The sequence below is a fragment of the Oncorhynchus gorbuscha genome, linkage group LG07 (assembly GCF_021184085.1).
Source record: "Oncorhynchus gorbuscha isolate QuinsamMale2020 ecotype Even-year linkage group LG07, OgorEven_v1.0, whole genome shotgun sequence".
Classification (NCBI taxonomy): Eukaryota; Metazoa; Chordata; class Actinopteri; order Salmoniformes; family Salmonidae; genus Oncorhynchus; species Oncorhynchus gorbuscha.
The window spans coordinates 15,875,159-15,885,250 of record NC_060179.1 but is presented as its reverse complement, the minus strand read 5'-3'; the positions used below and the strand labels follow the sequence as shown (position 1 = coordinate 15,885,250).

Sequence of the window (10,092 nt, the reverse complement as noted above, 5' to 3'; positions counted from 1 at the left end):
CTGGCTCTTAAGAGGTGACAGGCTATGTGCACACTGCCCACAAAATGAGGTGGAAACTGAGCTGCACTTCCTAACCTCCTGCCCAATGTATGACCATATTAGAGACACATACAGAGCATTCAGAAAACATTCAGACCCCTTGACTTTTTATTTTGTTACGTTTTTATTTCATTATCACATTTACATAAGTATTCAGAGCCTTTACTCAGTACTTTGTTGAAGCACCCGCCTCCAGTCTTTTGGGTATGACACTAGAATCTTGGCACACCTGTATTTGGGGAGTTTCTCCCATTCTTCTCTGCAGATCCTCTCATGCCTGATATCTCTTTCTCATTTTGGAACCTTTGTGAGTGTAATGTTTATTATTAATGTTTACTGTTATTGTTTATTTCACTTTTGTTTATTATCTACTTCACTTGCTTTTATTTTTTGAACCTTTATTTAACTAGGCAAGTCAGTTAAGAACAAATTCTTATTTTCAATGACGGCCTAGGAACAGTGGGTTAACTGCCTGTTCAGGGGCAGAACGACAGATTTGTACCTTGTCAGCTCAGGGGTTTGAACTTGCAACCTTCCGATTACTAGTCCAACGCTCTAACCACTAGGCTACCCTGCCGTCCTGGTCCCTTTGGCAATGTTAACATATGTTTCCCATGCCAATAAAGCCCCTTAAATTGAAATGAAATTGAGAGAGAGAGGAGGAGAGAGAGAGGGGGAGAGAGGGAGGATATATAGAGAGAGGGGGGGGGGTAGAGAGAGCGAGATACTCTTAAGGGTAAATGCAGGTCCTTCACCAGCCTGTGTCGTCTCTCTCTCTATCCTCCCTCTCTCTCCCTCCCCTCTCTCTATCCTCCCTCTCCCTTCCACTCTCTCTCCCTTCTCTCTCTCTATCTTCCCTCTTTCTCTCTCCATGTATTTCCACAGTGCTGTATTAGCAGGACAGCTAAAGTACAATGTTACCAGAGAGACACAAACATAACAGATGGTGATATTTTTACATTTCTCCTTCTCTGTCACTTTGTCTCTTTCTTTTTTAAATCTCTGACCCTGAGTTCCAGGTAGACAACAGTCTAGAAGATGTGTGTGTGTGTGTGTGTGTGTGTGTGTGTGTGTGTGTGTGTGTGTGTGTGTGTGTGTGTGTGTGTGTGTGTGTGTGTGTGTGTGTGTGTGTGTGTGTGTGTGTGTGTGTGTGTGTGTGTGTGTGTGTGTGTGTGTGTGTGTGAGCGTCCGTATGCATGAGCTAAAGGGTATTAGCTTTGGGAGCTAACACAAGTCTTCAAAATAACAACTCACTCTGCCCTGATAAATGTGTGTATGTGCTTTTCTGTATGTCCAGCCCAATAGCATTGATTTCCCAGTGCTCTGACAGGGAATTACATTGGCTGACCTAACCCAATCAGAATAATCTCTCTAGCTACTGCTTTTCTATTGCCCCCGAATTTGTTCAACATTTTTTCCCTTATAATAATAACTAGAGGAAGTCAGATCAGAAATCACTGTTTCAGAGAATCAAAAATCTGGCTTTCATACATCCATCAAACGTCCTGCCTGAAGGGTGCTGTCCAATGTGCTGAAATGTGTAGGCTACATCACATCGACCAAGTATCTGTCGTCTATGTAGGTACAGTATGTTTGCTTTGAAGAACAACAGGTTGGTGGGAACCCCAAGTCATTAGAGAGGAGGATGAATATGGCAGGTCTGGAGAGAAGCATTTCCAGTTTCCTGTTTTGTTGAAAGGATATATCAACAACAAACACCAGTTTTATGAATATCATTTCCTCTCTTATTAGCGTTGGGCCAGTAACTAAGGTCGCTGGTTCGAATACCTGATCCGACAAGGTGGGAAATCTGTCGATGTGCCCTTAAGCAAGACACAACCCTAATTTGCTCCAGGGGCGCCATACGACTCAACTAATATGGCTGACCCTGTAAAATAACATATTACGCTGCACCTATTCGGTGAATGTGACTATGAAACATCATTATTATTTTTATTATTATGAAATGACCACTTATGCTGCCATGTGCCCCCTTTCACGACCAATCCTTTCCCTTACACTCTCTTGCATCAGGATATGTAACGTCACACCTTTAAAAGCGCGAGAAGACTCCCGGTGGCGGGCAGAGCAAGATGACCTCCGAGTACACACGGTGGACCACGGGGAGGGAAACACACGCATCCTTCACTGAGAGTTAACTGAACTTTACGCAGCCAGTCGGTGAGCGGGGCGCAGGAGAGGACTGCCGTTTCTACCCAGTGGAATTCACCTGATGAAGGGATGTTGTTTTCAGCTAACAGTGAACGAACATTCACTTTTTAGTGGTGTCCTTTTTCTCTCCAGACCATGAGCAGAGTTGGATGTGAGTAAACACTACAATGTTTCACGCGGCTGTTTGTGCTCCTCTCGTGATGGGCTGACAGAGACAGAGAGACCGAACCAAATGGATTATCTTTCCTCTCAACTCCACCGGCCACCTGTAGAGTAACTAACGGGCCGGTATGATAGTGTCTAACGTTAGTCTGAGCTGCGGCGTGAGCTGCCCATGGGGAGTCAGTGACGGTAAAACGGTGGTCACGCAGGGAGGAGGCTCAGGTTCTCTGAGTCCTACGGGACATCTCGTGGTGGCAGTGTGTCTGGGGTTCATAGGTACATTCGGTTTCCTCAACAACCTCCTGGTGTTAACGTTATTCTGCCGGTACCATACGCTGCGCTCGCCCATCAACGTCCTGCTGTTGAGTGTGTGTTTTCGGACCTGCTGGTCTGCGTGCTCGGGACACCGTTCAGCTTCGCTGCTGCCACGCAGGGCAAGTGGCTGATCGGTAGGGCGGGATGCGTCTGGTATGGCTTCATCAACTCCTGTTTGGGTGAGTAGCCTAGTGTGGGTGTGTGTGTCATATTTATCGACTAAACTTAGCCTACCACAACCCCAAACCCTATCCTTAACCAATTGAAATCATTTCCTCTTGCCAACAAACGCAGCTCAGCTGAAAGTATTCACTAAATGTGTTTGATATCATTTTGCAAACAATGTAATTCAATGGAGTTAATAAAGCCGCATACAAAATGGTCTTTTTTTTTTTCTCTTTCTTGAGTAAGGCAGCTCCAAAATGCAGGTGTTTCAGCGTAGCTCAGTGCTTTCTGTGGTGGTGGGGTGGGAAATACGGGTGTGTAGGGGTTGGTAATGTTCTCTAGTTGTGCTGTGATTGGCTCACTGTTCTGTCACTCCTAGGGACACTAAGTCACTGCCAAATGTAAGGGTAGAGCTCGCAAATTCAAGCCTCATGGGTGCTGCCATAGAGTTACATTAGAAGTGCCCATCCAAGAAAGCTCAAGGTCATTGGCCACAGTTGAAAATAACGTCAAACCACATTATATCTACAGTAGCTTTGATTGGACTGATCATGTCAACATCATACTTTAAAAATCTTAGTTTGTAAGCTAGCAGTCATCATCATGAATCAAGTCGACAATCTACTGGCAAATCCTTTTAATCCTTGTCATATGAAGATAAATAATGAAGACAAATTGTAGATAAAATGTATCTGTGCTCATCGGATGGAAATCGCAAATTCAACAATGAGTGGTTTGGAAGGAATCAGTGGCTAACTGCAAGTGTTGCAAAGCAATCACTAGCCTACTATTCAGTGGAGTGGTCCAGAGTCTGGGTTTAAGGGTCTCTTTTCCAAGCTTAAAATGATAAACATTCAACATTGGCCATGCTGTCAATCCAACATGACTTCTGCCGCGCTCAAAATAATTGGAAACTCAGGACCTGAAAATCTGACTTCAGTAAGTTCAAGACAACTGGGAACTCTGAATTTTTTGAAAGGTCATCCAACGCAGAATCGCACGTTGGGAACTAGGCCTCTCTTTAGAGCTTGACCTGAAGATCACTGATGTCACCATGATTCGACCTTGTTTTTTTTTACGAGTTCCCAGATGTTTTGAATACACCATAAATCCAGAGAATGGCAGAATTTTTATAACAAAGTTTGATGACACAATTTGTCCACGAAAGACCGTCACACCACCTTCCTGTTCAAGTGAGCACAGCACAACAAGGTGAGTCCAGGAACGTCTTGTATACTGCTGCAAAATAATGTAATATGCCGGGAGATATGTACACTGTAGCTAAGAAATTAATACTAAGTGTATGTTATGTTGTGGGCTCCCGAGTGTCGCAGCGGTCTGAGGCATTGCATCTCAGTGCTTGAGGCGTCACTACAGACACCCTGGTTCGAATCCAGGCTGTTTCACAACCAGCTGTGATTGGGAGTCCCATAGGACGGCGCACAATTGGCCTAGCGTTGTCAGGGTTTAGCCGGTGTAGACAATCATTGTAAATAACAATTTGTTATTAACTGACTTGCCTGGTTAAATAAAAAAAATAAATAGTAAGTTGTTAGTAGCCAATGTTCCTCACCCTAATAATTTGGTCCCTTTCCCCCTCTTAATTTTGCCTACTGTTCTGACTTGGTGGTGCACATGTAGCCTATAGCCTGTTTTAGAGAAATGTAATCATTGAATATTGTAAGAGCTTTCCTTGTCTGCTTATATTCCCCCTTTATTTATTCTACGGTTCTGACTTGGTGTACAGGGAGAATACTGTAAGAACGGCCCATGTTCTGAATTCTGTTGCTGCACATTTCAAAAGTGCTGAACAAGTAGTTATATTGATTAAGTCCTAGCTCGTTCATTAATGTCTTAATCAAAATAATGGATGGCCTCTTATCCAGTCGTCATCCCCTTATGCCATAGTTTGTACATCTCAAATTTCAGTAGAAACCACATTTGTTTAAGCAAGTCAGCCATGTTTTTTAAAAGGCAGTAAATGAGGCTGAATGAACTGTTTCGCTGCCAAACAAGGCTCCGCTGATAGCCAGGTGTAGCAGTGGTAAGGTGTTGGGACTGCTGTTGGGACTCTGCTGTTGGGACAGCTTTATGTAGGCCCTAACAGTTTGTGGGCAGTTAATGTATTGTTGTGTTGTGGCTTTTCTGGCATGCAACTACACATTTTTTGTTGTTGCCTCACCAAGATTTACATGCTAAAAATCGCCACTGCCAGGTCTAATGTTTTAATGTTCAGCAGAGCTGCATCACAACTTTTGTCGGGATCTTGAGTAAGATTTTCTCAATGAACTTCAATAGTAGCCTAAAGTGATTAAACATACAAATAATTAATGTTGGGGTTTCAATCTCCCTCTTATTCTCCAGACACTTGTGCATGTGTTCCAGGTATCGTGTCTCTGATCTCCCTGGCAGTGCTGTCCTATGAGCGTTGCTGCACCATGCTGTGTCGGATGCAGGCGGATGGTACTGACTTTGGTACAGCGGTGGCTGGAGTGTGTTTCTCCTGGGTCTACGCCCTGGCCTGGACACTGCCCCCGCTGCTGGGCTGGAGCAGCTATGGCCCCGAGGGACCAGGTGCGTGCGTGCGAGTGTGTGTGTGCATGTGTGTGTATGTATGTGTGTGTGTGTGTGTGTGTGTGTGTGTGTGTGTGTGTGTGTGTGTGTGTGTGTGTGCGTGCGTGCGTGCGTGCGTGCGTGTGTGTGTGTGAATGTGCAATATGGAACTGCAGTATTTATTACCTAGTAACAGTATTCATAGTAAACGTGCATAGTAACAGCATTCATAGTAGCAGTAACAGTATTCATAGTAAACGTATTCATAGTAACAGCATTCATAGTAGCAGTAACAGTATTTATAGTTACAGTCTTCATAGTAACAGTATATAGAACAGTAACAGTATTTATAGTTACAGTCTTCATAGTAACAGTATTCATAGTAACAGTAACAGTATTTATAGTTACATCTTCATAGTAACAGCATTCATAGTAGCAGTAACAGTATTTATAGTTACAGTCTTCATAGTAACAGTATTCATAGTAACAGTAACAGTATTTATAGTTACAGTCTTCATAGTAACAGCATTCATAGTAGCAGTAACAGTATTTATAGTTACAGTCTTCATAGGAGCAGTATTCATAGTAGCAGTAACATTGTTCATAGTAAAAGTATTTATAGTTAAATTATTCATAGTAACAGTAACAGTATTCATAGCAACAGTATTCATAGTAACAGTAATAGTATTCATAGTAACAGTATGCAAAGTAACATAAACAGTATTCATAGTAACAGTATTCATAGTAACACAAACAACATTCATAGTAACAGTATTCATAGTAACACAAACAACATTCATAGTAACAGAAACAGTATTCATAGTAACAGTAACAATATTCATAGTAACAGAAACAGTATTCATAGTAACAGTAACAGTATTCATAGTAACAGTAGGCATAGTAAGAGTATTCATAGTAACATTAACAGTATTCATAGTAACAGTAACAATATTCATAGTAACAGAAACAGTATTCATAGTAACAGTAACAGTACTCATAGTAACAGTAACAGCATTCATAGTAACAGTATTTACAGTAACAGTATTCATAGTAACAGTATTCATAGTACCCGTATTCATAGTAAGCGTATTCATAGTAACAGAAACAGTATTCATAGTAACAGTACTCATAGTAACAGTAGCAGTATTCATAGTAACAGTATTTATAGTAACAGTATTCATAGTAACAGTATTCATAGTAACATTAACAGTATTCATAGTAATATTAACAGTACTCATAGTAACAGTAACAACATTCATAGTAACAGAAACAGTATTCATAGTAACAGTACTCATAGTAACAGTAACAGCATTCATAGTAACAGTATTTACAGTAACAGTAATCATAGTAACAGTATTCATAGTAACAGTATTCATAGTACCCGTATTCATAGTATATTCATAGTAACAGAAACAGTATTCATAGTAACAGTATTTATAGTAACAGTATTCATAATAACAGTATTCATAGTAACAGCAACCGTATTCATAGTAACAGTATTCATATTGACAGTGTGTATTGTTGTACTGTGTTCTAGGAACCACCTGTTCAGTGGACTGGAGGACCCAGACACCCAACAACATCTCCTACATCGTCTGTCTGTTCACCTTCTGTCTGATACTGCCTTTCTCTGTCATAATGTACAGCTACGGCAAGCTGCTCAGCGCTATCAAACAGGTAACTAACCCCCGACCTCTGACCTATTCTAACCCTTCACTCAGTTTACAGTTTAGAGAGTTGAGTTTAGAGCTAAGTGCCTGGGGTTTGTGTAACTGTAGCACCACCACCTGCTGAACATATACTCTCCATGTACGTGTCAAATCCTCACCCCACTACTATTTTGACACACACTTCTCTCCTTCTCTTCTCACCAAAAATGTTATTTCCCCATGCTTATAAAACGAGTTTAGAGCTTAGAGAGTTAAGAGATGTGACAGTTTGGTTGAAAAAAACTCATCTAGCCGTCTGAACATTTAGCTTGGATACCATCACCCACTGTGGACTTAATGATGATATTTCAGGTTCTGAATCACTACAGGCAGTACAGATGCTTCTCAGTCCAGGACTTTTATTATCTTCATCACCACCACATGTAGTAATCACACAGACATCATCTTCCTTTACATTAGGAATGGAACTTGTGGTTCTGATATAGAGGACCAAAGCTGCCATAATTAGAATTAAATGAATAAATAAATACATGGATGAATGATTGCACACATAAATAGATAAATACTAATTTTAAAAAAATTATCCCACTTTAATTTTATTCATTTATATTATTTCTTTATTTCTTTCTTTATGAATTTTTCCTCCAGTATGATGATAAAGGGGTGATCAAGCAAACGTATGTGGGTGGTATCTAACACACCACTGGTTGATCAATGCAATGGCGTGTTGATCGATTACATTTGCCTGGGCTGCATTCAGTATGACAGAACGTGTTCAAAGTTTAAAGGCCATGTTTCCCATCGCTGCACAGCTATTTTCAGGTCTCTCCAGAGATGTTCAATCGGGTTCAAGTCTGGGCTCTGGCTGGGCCACTCGAGGACATTCAGAGACTTGTCCAGAAGCCACTCCTGCGTTGTCTTGGCGGTGTGCTTAGGTCGTTATCCTGTTGGAAGGTGAACCTTCGCCCAGTCTGACGTCCTGAGCACTCTGGAGCAGATTTTCATCAAGGATCTCTCTGTACTTTGCGCCATTCATCTTTCCATCGATCCTGGCTAGTCTCCCAGTCCCTGCCACTGAAAACATCCCCACAGCATGATGTTGCCACCACCATGCTTCACCATAGGGATGGTGCCAGGTTTCTGTACTGCAGAGATGGTTATCCTTCTGGAAGGTTTTCCCCATCTCCACAGATGAACTCTAGAGCTCTGTCAGAGTGACCATTGGGTTCTTGGTCACCTTCCTGACCAAGGCCCTTCTCCCGATTGCTCAGTTTGACCGGGCGGCCAGCTCTAAGAAGAGTCTTGGTGGTTCTAAGCTTCTTCCGTTTAAGAATGATGGAGGCCATTGTGTTCTTGGGGACTTTCAATGCTGCAGACATTTTTGGTACCCTTCCCCAGATCTGTGCCTCAACACAATCCTGTCTCGGATGCTCTACAAACAATTCCTTCGACCTCATGGCTTGGTTTTTGCTCTGACATGCACTGTCAACTGTGCGACCTTATATAGACAGGTGTGTGCCTTTCTAAATCATGTCCAATCAATTGAATTTACCACAAGTGGACTCCAATCAAGTTGTAGAAACATCTCAAGGAACTCTAGACCCTTTGCTATAAGACTCAGAATAGAGCTCAGGTGCATCCTGTTTCCAGGTAAGACCCTTGCGTTCAGTACAACTGAAGGCCACAGTCCTCATTCTGGCAGCTTGAAGATGTTGCACCATCCAGGCCCATGTCACAGCAAGCCTGATAGAGATATGACAGTAAATGCATTATGTACTAAATGCATTCATCACCAAAGCTGTGTTAGCATTTACTGGACATTTTGCTGAACAATTCAACCCTTTTGTTAGTGTCATGATATATGGAAATTCACATAGAATATTTAGTTCTGTCTCTAGGGCATGGAACCCTGGTCCTGGAGTGCTGCAGGCACTTCATGTTGAGTAACTGGGTGGTAGCCTGCTAGTGATGGCTATTTAACAGTCTGATTGCCTTGAGATAGAAGCTGTTTTTCAGTCTCTCTGTCCCAGCTTTGATGCACCTGTACTGACCTCGCCTTCTGGATGATAGCGGGGTGAACAGGCAGTGGTTCATGTGGTTGTTGTCCTTGATGATCTTTTTGACCTTCCTGTGACATCGGTGCTGTAGGTGTCCTGGAGGGCAGGCAGTGTGGCCCTGGTGATGCGTTGGGCAGACCCCACCACCCTCTGGAGAGCCCTACGGTGCTGTAGATGTCCTGGAGGGCAGGCAGTGTGGCCCTGGTGATGCGTTGGGCAGACCCCACCACCCTCTGGAGAGCCCTACGGTGCTGTAGATGTCCTGGAGGGCAGGCAGTGTGGCCCTGGTGATGCGTTTGGCAGACCCCACCACCCTCTGGAGAGCCCTGCGGTGCTGTAGATGTCCTGGAGGGGCAGGCAGTGTGGCCCTGGTGATGCCTGGAGGGCAGGCAGTGTGGCCTTGATGGCAGACCCCACCACCCTCTGGAGAGCCCTATGGTGCTGTAGATGTCCTGGAGGGCAGGCAGTGTGGTGATGCCCTGGTGATGCCTGGAGGGCAGGCAGTTGGCCCTGGTGATGCAGACCCCACCACCCTCTGGAGAGCCCTATGGTGCTGTAGATGTCCTGGAGGGCAGGCAGTGTGGCCCTGGTGATGCGTTTGGCAGACCCCACCACCCTCTGGAGAGCCCTGCGGTGCTGTAGATGTCCTGGAGGGCAGGCAGTGTGCCCCCAGTGATGCGTTGGGCAGACCCCACCCCCCTCTGGAGAGCCCTGCGGTGCTGTAGATGTCCTGGAGGGCAGGCAGTGTGGCCCTGGTGATGCGTTTGGCAGACCCCACCCCCCTCTGGAGAGCCCTGCGGTGCTGTAGATGTCCTGGAGGGCAGGCAGTGTGGCCCTGGTGATGCGTTTGGCAGACCCCACCCTCCTCTGGAGAGCTCTGCGGTGCTGTAGATGTCCTGGAGGGCAGGCAGTGTGCCCCCAGTGATGCGTTTGGGTGCAGACCCCAGTGTGGCCCTGGT

At 44.1% G+C, this 10,092-nt stretch overlaps 1 pseudogene; it reads left to right on the top strand.

Annotated features, from left to right (window-relative positions):
* Positions 1 to 2,367: 2,367 nt before the first annotated feature.
* The window catches only part of LOC124040482, an 11,221-nt pseudogene continuing 3,496 nt past the window's right edge, over positions 2,368 to 10,092 (top strand).